Raw genomic sequence first — 19,797 nt, forward strand, 5'->3', positions numbered from 1 at the left:
GATTCCATTCGATTCCATTCCATTCGATTCCATTCGAGATCATTCGATTCCATTCCATCCCATTCCAATCCATTCCATTCCATTCCGTTCTACTCGGGTTGATTCCATTCCATTCCATTTCATTCCATTCCATTCCATTCCATTCCATTCGATTCCATTCGATTCCATTCCATTCCATTCCATTCCAATCCATTCCATTCTACTCGGGTTGATTCCATTCCATTCCATTCCATTCCATTCCATTCCATTCCATTCCATTCCATTCCATTCCATTCCATTCCACTCTATTCCATTCCATTCTTTCCATTCCATTCCAATCCATTCCATTCTACTCGGGTGGATTCCATTCCGTTCCATTCCATTCCATTCCATTCCACTCCATTCCATTCCATTCCATTCCACTCCATTCGATTCCATTCCATTCCATTCCATTCCATTCCATTCCATTCCATTCCATTCCATTCCATTCCATTCCATTCCGTTCTAGTCGGGTTGATTCCATTCTATTCCATTCCATTCCATTCCATTCCACTCCATTCCATTCCTTTCCATTCCATTCTATTCCATTCCATTCTACTCCATTGAATTTCATTCCATTCCATTCTATTCCATTCCATTCCATTCCTTTCCATTCCATTTAGTTCTACTCGTGTTGATTCCATTCCATTCCATTCCATTCCATTCCATTCCATTCCATTCCATTCCATTCCATTCCATTACTTTCCATTCCATTCCATTCCAATCCATTCCATTCTACTCGGGTTGACTCCATTCCATTCCATTCCATTCCATTCCATTCCATTCCATTATAATCCATTCCATTCCATTCGATTCCATTCGATTCCATTCCATTCCATTCCATTCCATTCCATTCCATTCGATTCCACTCTATTCCATTCCATTCTTTCCATTCCATTCCAATCCATTCCATTCTACTCGGGTGGATTCCATTCCGTTCCATTCCATTCCATTCCATTCCATTCCATTCCATTCCATTCCACTCCATTCGATTCCATTCCATTCCATTCCATTCCATTCCATTCCATTCCATTCCATTCCATTCCATTCCGTTCTAGTCGGGTTGATTCCATTCTATTCCATTCCATTCCATTCCATTCCACTCCATTCCATTCCTTTCCTTTCCATTCTATTCCATTCCATTCTACTCCATTGAATTCCATTCCATTCCATTCTATTCCATTCCATTCCATTCCTTTCCATTCCATTTAGTTCTACTCGGGTTGATTCCATTCCATTCCATTCCATTCCATTCCATTCCATTCCATTCCATTACTTTCCATTCCATTCCATTCCAATCCATTCCATTCTACTCGGGTTGACTCCATTCCATTCCATTCCATTCCATTCCATTCCATTCCATTATAATCCATTCCATTCCATTCGATTCCGTTCGATTCCATTCCATTCCATTCCATTCCATTCCATTCAATTCCATTCGATTCCATTCGATTCCATTCCATTCCATTCCATTCCAATCCATTCCATTCTACTCGGGTTGATTCCATTCCATTCCATTCCATTCCTTTCCATTCCATTCCATTCCATTCCATTCCATTCCATTCTATTCCTTTCGATTCCATTCCATTCCATTAAATTCCATTCCATTCCATTCCATTCCATTCCATTCCATTCCATTCCATTCCATTCCATTCCATTCCGTTCTACTCGGGTTGATTCCACTCCATTCCATTCCATTCCACTCCATTCCATACCATTCCATTCGATTCCATTCCATTCCATTCCATTCCATTCCATTCCATTCCATTCCATTCCATTCCATTCCGTTCTAGTCGGGTTGATTCCATTCTATTCCATTCCATTCCATTCCATTCGATTCCATTCCATTCCATTCCATTCTATTCCATTCCATTCTACTCCATTGAATTCCATTCCATTCCATTCCATTCCTTTCCATTCCATCCCTTTCCATTCCATTTAGTTCTACTCGGGTTGATTCCATTCCATTCCATTCCATTCCATTCCATTCCATTCCATTCAATTCCATTCCATTCCGTTACTTTCCATTCCATTCCATTCCAATCCATTCCATTCTACTCGGGTTGACTCCATTCCATTCCATTCCTTTCCATTCCATTATATTCCATTCTATTCCATTCGATTCCGTTCGATTCCATTCCATTCCATTCCATTCCATTCCATTGCATTCCATTCCATTCCATTCCATTCCATTCCGTTCTACTCGGGTTGATTCCATTCCATTCCTTTCCATTCCATTCCATTCCATTCCATTCCATTCCATTCCATTCCATTCCATTCCATTCCGTTCCATTCCATTCCATTCCAATCCATTCCATTCTACTCGGGTTGATTCCATTCCATTCCATTGCATTCGACTCCACTCGATTCCATTCGATTCCATTCCATTCCATTCCGTTCCATTCCATTCCATTCCATTCCATTCTATTCCATTGAATTCCATTCCATTCCATTCCATTCCATTCCATTCCATTCCATTCCATTCCATTCCATTCCATTCCATTCCATTCCATTCCGTTCTACTCGGGTTGATTCCATTCCATTCCATTCCATTCCATTCCATTCCATTCCATTCCATTCCAATCTATTCCATTCTATTCAATTCGATTCCATTCGATTCCATTCAATTCCATTCAATTCCATTCCATTCCATTCCAATCCATTCCATTCTACTCGGGTTGATTCCATTCCATTCCATTCCATTCCATTCCATTCCATTCCATTCCATTCCATTCCATTCCATTCCATTCCATTCGATTCCATTCGATTCCATTCCATTCCATTCCATTCCATTCCATTCCATTCCATTCCAATCTATTCCATTCGATTCCATTCCATTCCATTCCATTCCATTCCATTCCAATCCATTCCATTCTACTCGTGTTGATTCCCTTCCATTCCATTCCATTCCATTCCATTCCATTCCATTCCATTCCATTCCATTCCATTCCATTCCATTCCATTCCATTCCGTTCTACTCGGGTTGATTCCATTCTATTCCATTACATTCCATTCGATTCCATTCGATTCCATTCGATTTCTTTCCATTCCATTCCATTCCATTCCATTCCATTCCATTCTATTCCATTCCATTCCATTCCATTCCATTCCATTCCATTCCATTCCAATCCATTCCCTTCCGTTCTATTCGGGTTGATTCCATTCCATTCCATTCCATTCCATTCCATTCCATTCCATTCCATTGCATTCCATTCGATTCCATTCGATTCCATTCCATTCCATTCCATTCCATTCCATTCCATTCCATTCCATTCTATTCCATTCCATTCCATTCTGTTCCATTCTATTCCATTCCATTCCATTCCGTTCCACTCGGGTTGATTCCATTCTATTCCATTCCATTCCATTCGATTCCATTCGATATCATTCGATTCCATTCCATTCCATTCCATTCCATTCCATTCCATTCTATTCCATTCCATTCCATTCCATTCCATTCCATTCTATTCCATTCCATTCCATTCCGTTCTACTCGGGTTGATTCCATTCCATTCCATTTCATTCCATTCCATTCCATTCCATTCCATTCCATTCCATTCCATTCGATTCCATTCCATTCCATTCCATTCCAATCCATTCCATTCTACTCGGGTTGATTCCATTCCATTCCATTCCATTCCATTCCATTCCATTCCATTCCACTCGATTCCATTCCATTCCATTCCATTCCATTCCAATCCATTCCATTCTACTCGGGTGGATTCCATTCCATTCCATTCTTTTCCATTCCATTCCATTCCATTCCATTACATTACTTTCCATTCGGTTCCATTCCATTCCATTCCATTCCATTCCATTCCATTCCATTCCGTTCTAATCGGGTTGATTCCATTCTATTCCATTCCATTCAATTCCATTCCATTCAATTCCATTCCATTCCATTCCATTCCATTCCATTCTATTCCATTCCATTCTACTCCATTGAATTCCATTCCATTCCATTCTATTCCATTCCATTCCATTCCTTTCCATTCCATTTAGTTCTACTCGGGTTGATTCCATTCCATTCCATTCCATTCCATTCCATTCGATTCCGTTCGATTCCATTCCATTCCATTCCATTCCATTCCATTCCATTCTATTCCATTCCATTCCATTCGATTCCATTCCATTCCATTCCATTCCATTCCATTCCATTCCAATCCATTCCATTCTACTCGGGTTGATTCAATTCCATTCCATTCCATTCCATTCCATTCCATTCCATTCCATTCCTTTCGATTCCATTCCTTTCCATTCCATTCCATTCCATTCCATTCCATTCCATTCCATTCCGTTCTACTCGGGTTGATTCCACTCCATTCCATTCCATTCCATTCCATTCCATTCCATTCCATTCCATTCCATTCCATTCCATTCCATTCCATTCCATTCCATTCCATTCCAAACCATTCCATTCTACTCGGGTTCATCATTCCATTCCATTCCATTCCATTCCATTCCACTCGGGTTCATTCCATTCCATTCCATTCCATTCCATTCCATTCCACTCGGGTGCATTCCATTCCATTCCATTCCATTCCATTCCATTCCATTCCATTCCGTTCTGCTCAGGTTGATTTCCATTCCATTCCATTCCATTCCATTCCATTCCATTCCATTCCATTCCATTCCATTCCATTCCATTCCATTCCATTCCATTCCATTCCGTTCTACTCGGCTTGAATCCATTGAGTTCCGTTCCGTTCCGTTCCGTCCCGACACGTCCCGTCCCGTCCCGTCCCGTCCCGTCCCGTCCCGTGCCGTTTTACTCGGGTTGATTCCTTTCCATTCCGTTCCGCTCGTTTCCGTTACGTTCCATTCCGTTCCACGCGGGTTGGTTCAATTCCATTCTATTCTATTCTATTCCTTTCCCTTCCATTCCATTCCATTCCATTCCATTCTACTCGGGTTGATTCCATGCCATTCCGTTCCGCTCCATTCCGTTCCACGCGGGTTGGTTCAATTCCATTCTATTGTATTCTATTCCTTTCCCTTCCATTCCATTCCATTCCATTCCATTCTACTCGGGTTGATTCCATGCCATTCCGTTCCGTTCCATTCCGTCCCATCCCGACCCGTCCCATCCCGTCCCGTCCCGTCCCATCCCGTTCCGTTCCACATGGGTTGATTCAATTCCTTTCGGTTACATTGAATTCCATTCCATTCCATTCTACTCGGATTGATTCCATTCCATTCCATTCCATTCCATTCCATTCCATTCCATTCCATTCCATTCCATTCCATTCCATTGCGTTCCATTCGATTCGATTCCATTCCATTCCTTTCCATTCCATTCCAATCCATTCCATTCTACTTGGGTTGATTCCATTCCATTCCATTCCATTCCATTCGATTCCATTCAATTCCATTCCATTCCATTCCATTCCATTCCATTCCATTCCATTCCATTCCACTCGATTCCATTCCATTCCATTCCATTCCATTCCAATCCATTCCATTCTACTCGGGTGGATTCCATTCCATTCCATTCCTTTCCATTCCATTCCATTCCATTCCATTACATTCCATTCGGTTCCATTCCATTCCATTCCATTCCATTCCATTCCATTCCATTCCATTCCATTCCATTCCATTCCATTCCATTCCATTCCGTTCTAATCGGGTTGATTCCATTCTATTCCATTCCATTCCATTCCATTCCATTCAATTCCATTCCATTCCATTCCATTCCATTCCATTCCATTCTATTCCATTCCATTCTACTCCATTGAATTCCATTCCATTCCATTCTATTCCATTCCATTCCATTCCGTTCCATTCCATTTAGTTCTACTCGGGTTGATTCCATTCCATTCCATTCCATTCCTTTCAATTCCATTCCAATCCATTCCATTCCATTACTTTCCATTCCATTCCATTCCAATCCATTCCATTCTACTCGGGTTGACTCCATTCCATTCCGTTACATTACATTACATTACATTATATTCCATTCCATTCCATTCGATTCCGTTCGATTCCACTCCATTCCATTCCATTCCATTCCATTCCATTCCATTCCATTCGATTCCATTCCATTCCATTCGATTCCATTCCATTCCATTCCATTCCATTCCATTCCATTCCATTCCAATCCATTCCATTCTACTCGGGTTGATTCAATTCCATTCCATTCCATTCCATTCCATTCCATTCCATTCCATTCCATTCCATTCCTTTCGATTCCATTCCATTCCATTCCATTCCATTCCATTCCATTCCATTCCGTTCTACTCGGGTTGATTCCATTCCATTCCATTCCATTCCATTCCATTCCATTCCATTCCATTCCATTCCTTTCCATTCCAACCCATTCCGTTCTACTCGGGTTGATTCCATTCCATTCCATGGAATTCCATTCCATTCCATTCCATTCCATTCCATTCCATTCGATTCCATTCCATTCCATTCCATTCCAAACCATTCCATTCTACTCGGGTTCATCATTCCATTCCATTCCATTCCATTCCATTCCACTCGGGTTCATTCCATTCCATTCCATTCCATTCCATTCCATTCCATTCCATTCCACTCGGGTGCATTCCATTCCATTCCATTCCATTCCATTCCATTCCATTCCATTCCATTCCATTCCATTCCATTCCGTTCTGCTCAGGTTGATTTCCATTCCATTCCATTCCATTCCATTCCATTCCATTCCATTCCATTCCATTCCATTCCATTCCATTCCATTCCATTCCATTCCTTTCCATTCCATTCCATTCCGTTCTACTCGGCTTGAATCCATTGAGTTCCGTTCCGTTCCGTTCCGTCCCGACACGTCCCGTCCCGTCCCCTCCCGTCCCGTCCCGTCCCGTGCCGTTTTACTCGGGTTGATTCCTTTCCATTCCGTTCCGCTCGTTTCCGTTACGTTCCATTCCGTTCCACGCGGGTTGGTTCAATTCCATTCTATTCTATTCTATTCCTTTCCCTTCCATTCCATTCCATTCCATTCCATTCTACTCGGGTTGATTCTATGCCATTCCGTTCCGCTCCATTCCGTTCCACGCTGGTTGGTTCAATTCCATTCTATTCTATTCTATTCCTTTCCCTTCCATTCCATTCCATTCCATTCTACTCGGGTTGATTCCATGCCATTCCGTTCCGTTCCATTCCGTCCCATCCCGACCCGTCCCATCCCGTCCCGTCCCGTCCCATCCCGTTCCGTTCCACATGGGTTGATTCAATTCCTTTCGGTTACATTGAATTCCATTCCATTCCATTCTACTCGGATTGATTCCATTCCATTCCATTCCATTCCATTCCATTCCATTCCATTCCATTCCATTCCATTCCATTGCGTTCCATTCGATTCGATTCCATTCCATTCCATTCCATTCCATTCCAATCCATTCCATTCTACTTGGGTTGATTCCATTCCATTCCATTCCATTCCATTCGATTCCATTCCATTCCATTCCATTCCATTCCATTCCATTCCATTCCATTCCATTCCATTCCATTCCATTCCATTCCATTCGATTCCATTCTGTTCTACTCGGGTTGATTCCACTCCATTCCATTCCATTCCATTCCAATCTATTCCATTCCATTCCATTCTATTCCATTCGTTTCCATTCCATTCCATTTCATTTTATTCCATTACATTCCATTCCATTCTATTCCATTGAATTCCATTCCATTCCATTCCATTCCATTCCATTCCATTCCATTCCATTCCATTCCATTCCGTTCTACTCGGGTTGATTCCACTCCATTCCATTCCATTCCATTCCATTCCATTCCACTCTGGTTGATCATTCCATTCCATTCCATTCCATTCCATTCCATTCCATTCCATTCCATTCCATTCCGTTCCATTCCGTTCCATTCCACTCGGGCTCATTCCATTCCATTCCATTCAATTCCATTCCATTCCATTCCATTGCATTCCATTCCATTCCATTCCATTCCGTTCTACTCGGTTTGATTTCCATTCCATTCCATTCCATTCCATTCCATTCCATTCCATTCCATTCCATTCCATTCCATTCCATTCCATTCCATTCCTTTCGATTCCATTCCATTCCATTCCATTCCATTCCATTCCATTCCATTCCGTTCTACTCGGGTTGATTCCATTCCATTCCATTCCATTCCATTCCATTCCATTCCATTCCATTCCATTCCATTCCTTTCCATTCCAACCCATTCCGTTCTACTCGGGTTGATTCCATTCCATTCCATGGAATTCCATTCCATTCCATTCCATTCCATTCCATTCCATTCCTTTCCATTCCAACCCATTCCGTTCTACTCGGGTTGATTCCATTCCATTCCATGGAATTCCATTCCATTCCATTCCATTCCATTCCATTCCATTCCATTCCATTCGATTCCATTCCATTCCATTCCATTCCAAACCATTCCATTCTACTCGGGTTCATCATTCCATTCCATTCCATTCCATTCCATTCCATTCCACTCGGGTTCATTCCATTCCATTCCATTCCATTCCATTCCATTCCATTCCATTCCACTCGGGTGCATTCCATTCCATTCCATTCCATTCCATTCCATTCCATTCCATTCCATTCCATTCCATTCCATTCCATTCCGTTCTGCTCAGGTTGATTTCCATTCCATTCCATTCCATTCCATTCCATTCCATTCCATTCCATTCCATTCCATTCCATTCCATTCCATTCCTTTAAATTCCATTCCATTCCGTTCTACTCGGCTTGAATCCATTGAGTTCCGTTCCGTTCCGTTCCGTCCCGACACGTCCCGTCCCGTCCCGTCCCGTCCCGTCCCGTCCCGTCCCGTCCCGTGCCGTTTTACTCGGGTTGATTCCTTTCCATTCCGTTCCGCTCGTTTCCGTTACGTTCCATTCCGTTCCACGCGGGTTGGTTCAATTCCATTCTATTCTATTCTATTCCTTTCCCTTCCATTCCATTCCATTCCATTCCATTCTACTCGGGTTGATTCTATGCCATTCCATTCCGCTCCATTCCGTTCCACGCTGGTTGGTTCAATTCCATTCTATTCTATTCTATTCCTTTCCCTTCCATTCCATTCCATTCCATTCCATTCTACTCGGGTTGATTCCATGCCATTCCGTTCCGTTCCATTCCGTCCCATCCCGACCCGTCCCATCCCGTCCCGTCCCGTCCCATCCCGTTCCGTTCCACATGGGTTGATTCAATTCCTTTCGGTTACATTGAATTCCATTCCATTCCATTCTACTCGGATTGATTCCATTCCATTCCATTCCACTCCATTCCATTCCATTCCATTCCATTCCATTTCATTGCGTTCCATTCGATTCGATTCCATTCCATTCCATTCCATTCCATTCCACTCGGGTGCATTCCATTCCATTCCATTCCATTCCATTCCATTCCATTCCATTCCATTCCATTCCATTCCATTCCATTCCATTCCATTCCATTCCGTTCTGCTCAGGTTGATTTCCATTCCATTCCATTCCATTCCATTCCATTCCATTCCATTCCATTCCATTCCATTCCATTCCATTCCATTCCTTTCCATTCCATTCCATTCCGTTCTACTCGGCTTGAATCCATTGAGTTCCGTTCCGTTCCGTTCCGTCCCGACACGTCCCGTCCCGTCCCGTCCCGTCCCGTCCCGTCCCGTGCCGTTTTACTCGGGTTGATTCCTTTCCATTCCGTTCCGCTCGTTTCCGTTACGTTCCATTCCGTTCCACGCGGGTTGGTTCAATTCCATTCTATTCTATTCTATTCCTTTCCCTTCCATTCCATTCCATTCCATTCCATTCTACTCGGGTTGATTCTATGCCATTCCGTTCCGCTCCATTCCGTTCCACGCTGGTTGGTTCAATTCCATTCTATTCTATTCTATTCCTTTCCCTTCCATTCCATTCCATTCCATTCCATTCTACTCGGGTTGATTCCATGCCATTCCGTTCCGTTCCATTCCGTCCCATCCCGACCCGTCCCATCCCGTCCCGTCCCGTCCCATCCCGTTCCGTTCCACATGGGTTGATTCAATTCCTTTCGGTTACATTGAATTCCATTCCATTCCATTCTACTCGGATTGATTCCATTCCATTCCATTCCATTCCATTCCATTCCATTCCATTCCATTCCATTCCATTGCGTTCCATTCGATTCGATTCCATTCCATTCCATTCCATTCCATTCCACTCGGGTGCATTCCATTCCATTCCATTCCATTCCATTCCATTCCATTCCATTCCATTCCATTCCATTCCATTCCGTTCTGCTCAGGTTGATTTCCATTCCATTCCATTCCATTCCATTCCATTCCATTCCATTCCATTCCATTCCATTCCATTCCATTCCATTCCATTCCATTCCTTTCCATTCCATTCCATTCCGTTCTACTCGGCTTGAATCCATTGAGTTCCGTTCCGTTCCGTTCCGTCCCGACACGTCCCGTCCCGTCCCGTCCCGTCCCGTCCCGTCCCGTGCCGTTTTACTCGGGTTGATTCCTTTCCATTCCGTTCCGCTCGTTTCCGTTACGTTCCATTCCGTTCCACGCGGGTTGGTTCAATTCCATTCTATTCTATTCTATTCCTTTCCCTTCCATTCCATTCCATTCCATTCCATTCTACTCGGGTTGATTCTATGCCATTCCGTTCCGCTCCATTCCGTTCCACGCTGGTTGGTTCAATTCCATTCTATTCTATTCTATTCCTTTCCCTTCCACTCCATTCCATTCCATTCCATTCTACTCGGGTTGATTCCATGCCATTCCGTTCCGTTCCATTCCGTCCCATCCCGACCCGTCCCATCCCGTCCCGTCCCGTCCCATCCCGTTCCGTTCCACATGGGTTGATTCAATACCTTTCGGTTACATTGAATTCCATTCCATTCCATTCTACTCGGATTGATTCCATTCCATTCCATTCCATTCCATTCCATTCCATTCCATTCCATTCCATTCCATTGCGTTCCATTCGATTCGATTCCATTCCATTCCATTCCATTCCATTCCAATCCATTCCATTCTACTTGGGTTGATTCCATTCCATTCCATTCCATTCCATTCGATTCCATTCCATTCCATTCCATTCCATTCCATTCCATTCCATTCCATTCCATTCCATTCCATTCCATTCCATTCGATTCCATTCTGTTCTACTCGGGTTGATTCCACTCCATTCCATTCCATTCCATTCCAATCTATTCCATTCCATTCCATTCTATTCCATTCGTTTCCATTCCATTCCATTTCATTTTATTCCATTACATTCCATTCCATTCTATTCCATTGAATTCCATTCCATTCCATTCCATTCCATTCCATTCCATTCCATTCCATTCCATTCCGTTCTACTCGGGTTGATTCCACTCCATTCCATTCCATTCCATTCCATTCCATTCCACTGTGGTTGATCATTCCATTCCATTCCATTCCATTCCATTCCATTCCATTCCATTCCATTCCATTCCGTTCCATTCCGTTCCATTCCACTCGGGCTCATTCCATTCCATTCCATTCAATTCCATTCCATTCCATTGCATTGCATTCCATTCCATTCCATTCCATTCCGTTCTACTCGGTTTGATTTCCATTCCATTCCATTCCATTCCATTCCATTCCATTCCATTCCATTCCATTCCATTCCATTCCTTTCCATTTACTCCATTCCGTTCTACTCGGGTTGATTCCATTGAGTTTTGTTCCGTTCCGTTGCGTCCCGTCCCGTCCCGTCCCGTCCCGTCCCGTGCCGTTTTACTCAGGGTGATTCCTTTCCATTCCGTTCCGCTCGTTTTCGTTGCGTTCCATTCCGTTCCACGCGGGTTGGTTCAATTCCATTCTATTCTATTCTATTCCTTTCCATTCCATTCCATTCCATTCCATTCCATTCTACTCGGGTTGATTCCATGCCATTCCGTTCCGTTCCATTCCGTCCCATCCCGAACCGTCCCATCACGTCCCGTCCCGTCCCATCCCGTTCCGTTCCACATGGGTTGATTCAATTCCTTTCGGTTACATTGAATTCCATTCCATTCCATTCTACTCGGATTGATTCCATTCCATTCCATTCCATTCCATTCCATTCCATTCCATTCCATTCCATTCCATTCCTTTCCATTCCAATCCATTCCATGCTACTCGGGTTGATTCCATTCCATTCCATTCCATTCCATTCCATTCCATTCCATTCCATTCCATTCCATTCCATTCCATTCCATTCCATTCCATTCCATTCCATTCCATTCCATTCCATTCCATTCCATTCCATTCCGTTCTACTCGGGTTGATTCCATTCTATTCCATTCCATTCCGTTCGATTCCATTTGATTCCATTCGATTCCATTCCATTCCATTCCATTCCCTTCCAGTCCATTCTATTCCATTGAATTCCATTCCATTCCATTCCATTCCATTCCATTCCGTTCTACTCTGATTGATTCCATTAAATTCCATTCCATTCCATTCCGCTCTACTCTGATTGATTCCATTAAATTCCATTCCATTCCATTCCATTCGATTCCATTCCATTCCATTCCATTCCATTCCATTGCATTCCATTCCATTCCAATACATTCCATTCTACTCTGATTGATTCCATTCCATTCCATTCCATTCCCTTCCATTCGTCTCCATTCGATTCCATTCGATTCCATTCCATTCCATTCCATGGAATTCCATTCCATTCCACTCCATTCCATTCCATTCCATTCCATTCCATTCCATTCCATTCCATTCCATTCCGTTCTACTCGGGTTGATTCCATTCCATTCCATTCCATTCCATTCCATTCCATTCCATTCCATTCCACTCCATTCCATTCGATTCCATTCGATTCCATTCCATACCATTCCATTCCATTCCAATCCATTCCATTCTACTCGGGTTGATTCCATTCCATTCCATTCCATTCCATTCCATTCCATTCCATTCCATTCCATTCCATTCCATTCCATTCCATTCCATTCCATTCCATAGCATTCCATTCGATTCCATTAGATTCCATTCCATTCCATTCCATTCCATTCCAATCCATTCCATTCCGTTCTACTCGGGTTGATTCCATTCTATTCCATTCCATTCCATTCGATTCCATTCGATATCATTCGATTCCATTCCATCCCATTCCATTCCATTCCATTCCGTTCTACTCGGGTTGATTCCATTCCATTTCATTCCATTCCATTCCATTCCATTTCTTTCGATTCCATTCGTTTCCATTCCATTCCATTCCATTCCAATCCATTCCATTCTACTCGGGTTGATTCCATTCCATTCCATTCCATTCCATTCCATTCCATTCCATTCCATTCCATTCCATTCCATTCCATTCCACTCGATTCCATTCCATTCCTTTCCATTCCATTCCAATCCATTCCATTCTACTCGGGTGGATTCCATTCCATTCCATTCCATTCCATTCCATTCCATTCCATTCCATTCCATTCGATTCCATTCCATTCCATTCCATTCCATTCCATTCCATTCCATTCCATTCCATTCCGTTCTAGTCGGGTTGATTCCATTCTATTCCATTCCATTCCATTCCATTCCATTCCATTCCATTCCATTCCATTCCATTCCATTCCATTCCATTCCATTCCATTCTATTCCATTCCATTCTACTCCATTGAATTCCATTCCACTCCATTCAATTCCATTCCATTCCATTCCTTTCCATTCCATTTAGTTCTACTCGGGTTGATTCCATTCCATTCCATTCCATTCCATTCCATTCCATTCCATTCCATTCCATTCCATTCCATTCCATTCCATTACTTTCCATTCCATTCCATTCCAATCCATTCCATTCTACTCGGGTTGACTCCATTCCATTCCATTCCATTCCATTCCATTCCATTCCATTATATTCCATTCTATTCCATTCGATTCCGTTCGATTCCATTCCATTCCATTCCATTCCATTCCATTCCATTCCATTCCATTCCATTCGATTCCATTCCATTCCATTCGATTCCATTCCATTCCATTCCATTCCATTCCATTCCATTCCATTCCATTCCATTCCATTTACTCCATTCCGTTCTACTCGGGTTGATTCCATTGAGTTTGGTTCCGTCCCGTCCCGTCCCGTCCCGTCCCGTCCCGTGCCGTTTTACTCAGGTTGATTCCTTTCCATTCCGTTCCGCTCGTTTCCTTTAGTTTCCATTCCGTTCCACGCGGGTTGGTTCAATTCCATTCTATTCTATTCTATTCCTTTCCCTTCCATTCCATTCCATTCCATTCTACTCGGGTTGATTCCATGCCATTCCGTTCCGTTCCATTCCGTCCCATCCCGATCCGTCCCATCCCGTCCTGTCCCGTCCCATCCCGTTCCATTCCACATGGGTTGATTCAATTCCTTTCGGTTAGATTGAACTCCATTCCATTCCATTCTACTCGGATTGACTCCATTCCATTCCATTCCATTCCATTCCATTCCATTCCATTCCATTCCATTCCATTCCATTCCAATCCATTCCATTCTACTCGGGTTGATTCCATTCTATTCCATTCCATTCCATTCCATTCCATTCCATTCCATTCCATTCCATTCCATTCCATTCCATTCCATTTCATTCCATTCCATTCCATTTCATTCCATTCCATTCCATTCCATTCCATTCCATTCCATTCCATTCCATTCCTTTCGATTCCATTCCATTCCATTCCATTCCATTCCATTCCATTCCATTCCATTCCATTCCGTTCTAGTCGGGTTGATTCCATTCTATTCCTTTCCATTCCGTTCGATTCCATTTGATTCCATTCGATTCCATTCCATTCCATTCCATTCCCTTCCATTCCATTCTATTCCATTGAATTCCATTCCATTCCATTCCATTCCATTCCATTCCATTCCATTCCATTCCATTCCATTCCGTTCTACTCTGATTGATTCCATTCCATTCCATTCCATTCCATTCCATTCCATTCCATTCCATTCCATTGCATTCCATTCCATTCCATTCCATTCCAACACATTCCATTCTACTCTGGTTGATTCCATTCCATTCCATTCCATTCCATTCCATTCGTCTGCATTCGATTCCATTCCATTCCATTCCATTCTATTCCATTGAATTCCATTGAATTCCATTCCATTCCATTCCATTCCATTCCATTCGATTCCATTCCATTCCATTCCATTCCATTCGATTCCATTCCATTCCATTCCATTCCATTCCATTCCATTCCATTCCATTCCATTCCATTCCATTCCATTCCATTCCGTTCTACTCAGGTTGATTCCATTCTATTCCATTCCATTCCGTTCGATTCCATTTGATTCCATTCGATTCCATTCCATTCCATTCCATTCCCTTCCATTCCATTCTATTCCATTGAATTCCATTCCATTCCATTCCATTCCATTCCATTCCATTCCATTCCATTCCGTTCTACTCTGATTGATTCCATTCCATTCCATTCCATTCCATTCCATTACATTCCATTCCATTCCATTCCAATACATTCCCTTCTACTCTGGTTGATTCCATTCCATTCCATTCCATTCCATTCCATTCGTCTCCATTCGATTCCATTCCATTCCATTCCATTCTATTCCATTGAATTCCATTGAATTCCATTCCATTCCATTCCATTCCATTCCATTCCATTCCATTCCATTCCATTCCATTCCATTCCGTTCTACTCGGGTTGATTCCACTCCATTCCATTCCATTCCATTCCATTCCATTCCATTCCATTCCATTCCATTCGTCTCCATTCGATTCCATTCGATTCCATTCCATTCTATTCCATTGAATTCCATTCCATTCCATTCCATTCCATTCCATTCCATTCCATTCCATTCCATTCCATTCCATTCCATTCCATTCCGTTCTACTCGGGTTGATTCCATTCCATTCCATTCCATTCCATTCCATTCCATTCCATTCCATTCCACTCCATTCCATTCGATTCCATTCGATTCCATTCCATTCCATTCCATTCCATTCCAATCCATTCCATTCTACTCGGGTTGATTCCATTCCATTCCATTCCATTCCATCCCATTCCAATCCATTCCATTCCATTCCGTTCTACTCGGGTTGATTCCATTCCATTCCATTTCATTCCATTCCATTCCATTCCATTCCATTCGATTCCATTCGATTCCATTCCATTCCATTCCATTCCAATCCATTCCATTCTACTCGGGTTGATTCCATTCCATTCCATTCCATTCCATTCCATTCCATTCGATTCCACTCGATTCCACTCCATTCTTTCCATTCCATTCCAATCCATTCCATTCTACTCGGGTGGATTCCATTCCGTTCCATTCCATTCCATTCCATTCCATTCCATTCCATTCCATTCCACTCCATTCGATTCCATTCCATTCCATTCCATTCCATTCCATTCCATTCCATTCCATTCCATTCCATTCCATTCCATTCCATTCCATTCCGTTCTAGTCGGGTTGATTCCAATCTATTCCATTCCATTCCATTCCATTCCATTCCATTCCATTCCATTCCATTCCATTCCATTCCATTCCATTCCATTCTATTCCATTCCATTCTACTCCATTGAATTCCATTCCATTCCATTCTATTCCATTCCATTCCATTCCTTTCCATTCCATTTAGTTCTACTCGGGTTGATTCCATTCCATTCCATTCCATTCCATTCCATTCCATTCCATTCCATTCCATTCCATTACTTTCCATTCCATTCCATTCCAATCCATTCCATTCTACTCGGGTTGACTCCATTCCATTCCATTCCATTCCATTCCATTCCATTCCATTCCATTCCATTATAATCCATTCCATTCCATTCGATTCCGTTCGATTCCATTCCATTCCATTCCATTCCATTCCATTCCATTCAATTCCATTCGATTCCATTCGATTCCATTCCATTCCATTGCATTCCAATCCATTCCATTCTACTCGGGTTGATTCCATTCCATTCCATTCCATTCCATTCCATTCCATTCCATTCCATTCCATTCTATTCCTTTCGATTCCATTCCATTCCATTAAATTCCATTCCATTCCATTCCATTCCATTCCATTCCATTCCATTCCGTTCTACTCGGGTTGATTCCACTCCATTCCATTCCATTCCATTCCATTCCATACCATTCCATTCGATTCCATTCGATTCCATTCCATTCCATTCCATTCCATTCCATTCCATTCCATTCCATTCCATTCCATTCCATTCAATTCCGTTCTAGTCGGGTTGATTCCATTCTATTCCATTCCATTCCATTCCATTGCATTCCATTCGATTCCATTCCATTCCATTCCATTCAATTCCATTCCATTCTACTCCATTGAATTCCATTCCATTCCATTCAATTCCATTCCTTTCCATCCCATTCCATTCCATTTAGTTCTACTCGGGTTCATTCCATTCCATTCCATTCCATTCCATTCCATTCCATTCAATTCCATTCCATTCCGTTACTTTCCATTCCATTCCATTCCAATCCATTCCATTCTACTCGGGTTGACTCCATTCCATTCCATTCCTTTCCATTCCATTATATTCCATTCTATTCCATTCGATTCCGTTCGATTCGATTCCATTCCATTCCATTGCATTCCATTCCATTCCATTCCATTCCATTCCGTTCTACTCGGGTTGATTCCATTCCATTCCTTTCCATTCCATTCCATTCCATTCCATTCCATTCCATTCCATTCCATTCCATTCCATTCCATTCCCTTCCATTCCATTCCATTCCAATCCATTCCATTCTACTCGGGTTGATTCCATTCCATTCCATTGCACTCGACTCCATTCGATTCCATTCGATTCCACTCCATTCCATTCCGTTCCATTCCATTCCATTCCATTCCATTCTATTCCATTGAATTCCATTCCATTCCATTCCATTCCAATCCATTCCTTTCCATTCCATTCCATTCCATTCCATTCCGTTCTACTCGGGTTGATTCCATTCCATTACATTCCATTACATTCCATTCCATTCCATTCCATTCCATTCCAATCTATTCCATTCTATTCAATTCGATTCCATTCGATTCCATTCAATTCCATTCAATTCCATTCCATTCCATTCCAATCCATTCCATTCTACTCGGGTTGATTCCACTCCATTCCATTCCATTCCATTCCATTCCATTCCATTCCATTCCATTCCATTCCATTCCATTCCATTCGATTCCATTCCATTCCATTCCATTCCATTCCATTCCATTCCATTCCAATCTATTCCATTCGATTCCATTCCATTCCATTCCATTCCATTCCATTCCATTCCATTCCAATCCATTCCATTCTACTCGTGTTGATTCCATTCCATTCCATTCCATTCCATTCCATTCCATTCCATTCCATTCCATTCCATTCCATTCCATTCCTTTCCGTTCTACTCGGGTTGATTCCATTCTATTCCATTCCATTCCATTCGATTCCATTCGATTCCATTCGATTCCATTCGATTCCATTCCATTCCATTCCATTCCATTCTATTCCATTCCATTCCATTCCATTCCATTCCATTCCATTCCATTCCATTCCATTCCATTCAAATCCATTCCCTTCCATTCTATTCGGGTTGATTCCATTCCATTCCATTCCATTCCATTCCATTCCATTCCATTCCATTCCATTCCATTCCATTCCATTCCATTCCATTGCATTCCATTCGATTCCATTCGATTCCATTCCATTCCATTCCATTCCATTCCATTCCATTCCATTCTATTCCATTCCATTCCATTCCATTCCATTCAATTCCATTCCATTCCATTCCGTTCCACTCGGGTTGATTCCATTCTATTCCATTCCATTCCATTCGATTCCATTCGATATCATTCGATTCCATTCCATTCCATTCCATTTCATTCCATTCCATTCCATTCCATTCTGTTCCATTCCATTCCATTCCATTCCATTCTATTCCATTCCATTCCATTCCGTTCTACTCGGGTTGATTCCATTCCATTCCATTTCATTCCATTCCATTCCATTCCATTCCATTCGATTCCATTCGATTCCATTCCATTCCATTCCATTCCAATCCATTCCTTTCTACTCGGGTTGATTCCATTCCATTCCATTCCATTCCATTCCATTCCATTCCATTCCATTCCATTCCACTCGATTCCATTCCATTCCATTCCATTCCATTCCAATCCATTCCATTCTACTCGGGTGGATTCCATTCCATTCCATTCAATTCCATTCCATTCCATTCCGTTCCACTCGGGTTGATTCCATTCTATTCCATTCCATTCCATTCGATTCCATTCGATATCATTCGATTCCATTCCATTCCATTCCATTTCATTCCATTCCATTCCATTCCATTCTGTTCCATTCCATTCCATTCCATTCCATTCTATTCCATTCCATTCCATTCCGTTCTACTCGGGTTGATTCCATTCCATTCCATTTCATTCCATTCCATTCCATTCCATTCCATTCGATTCCATTCGATTCCATTCCATTCCATTCCATTCCAATCCATTCCTTTCTACTCGGGTTGATTCCATTCCATTCCATTCCATTCCATTCCATTCCATTCCATTCCATTCCATTCCACTCGATTCCATTCCATTCCATTCCATTCCATTCCAATCCATTCCATTCTACTCGGGTGGATTCCATTCCATTCCATTCCTTTCCATTCCATTCCATTCCATTCCATTCCATTCCATTCGGTTCCATTCCATTCCATTCCATTCCATTCCATTCCATTCCATTCCATTCCATTCCATTCCATTCCATTCCATTCCATTCCATTCCGTTCTAATCGGGTTGATTCCATTCTATTCCATTCCATTCCATTCCATTCCATTCCATTCCATTCCATTCCATTCCATTCCATTCTATTCCATTCCATTCTACTCCATTGAATTC

Source organism: Gorilla gorilla, chromosome 17 (genome assembly GCF_029281585.2).
Source record: "Gorilla gorilla gorilla isolate KB3781 chromosome 17, NHGRI_mGorGor1-v2.1_pri, whole genome shotgun sequence".
Taxonomy (NCBI): Eukaryota; Metazoa; Chordata; class Mammalia; order Primates; family Hominidae; genus Gorilla; species Gorilla gorilla.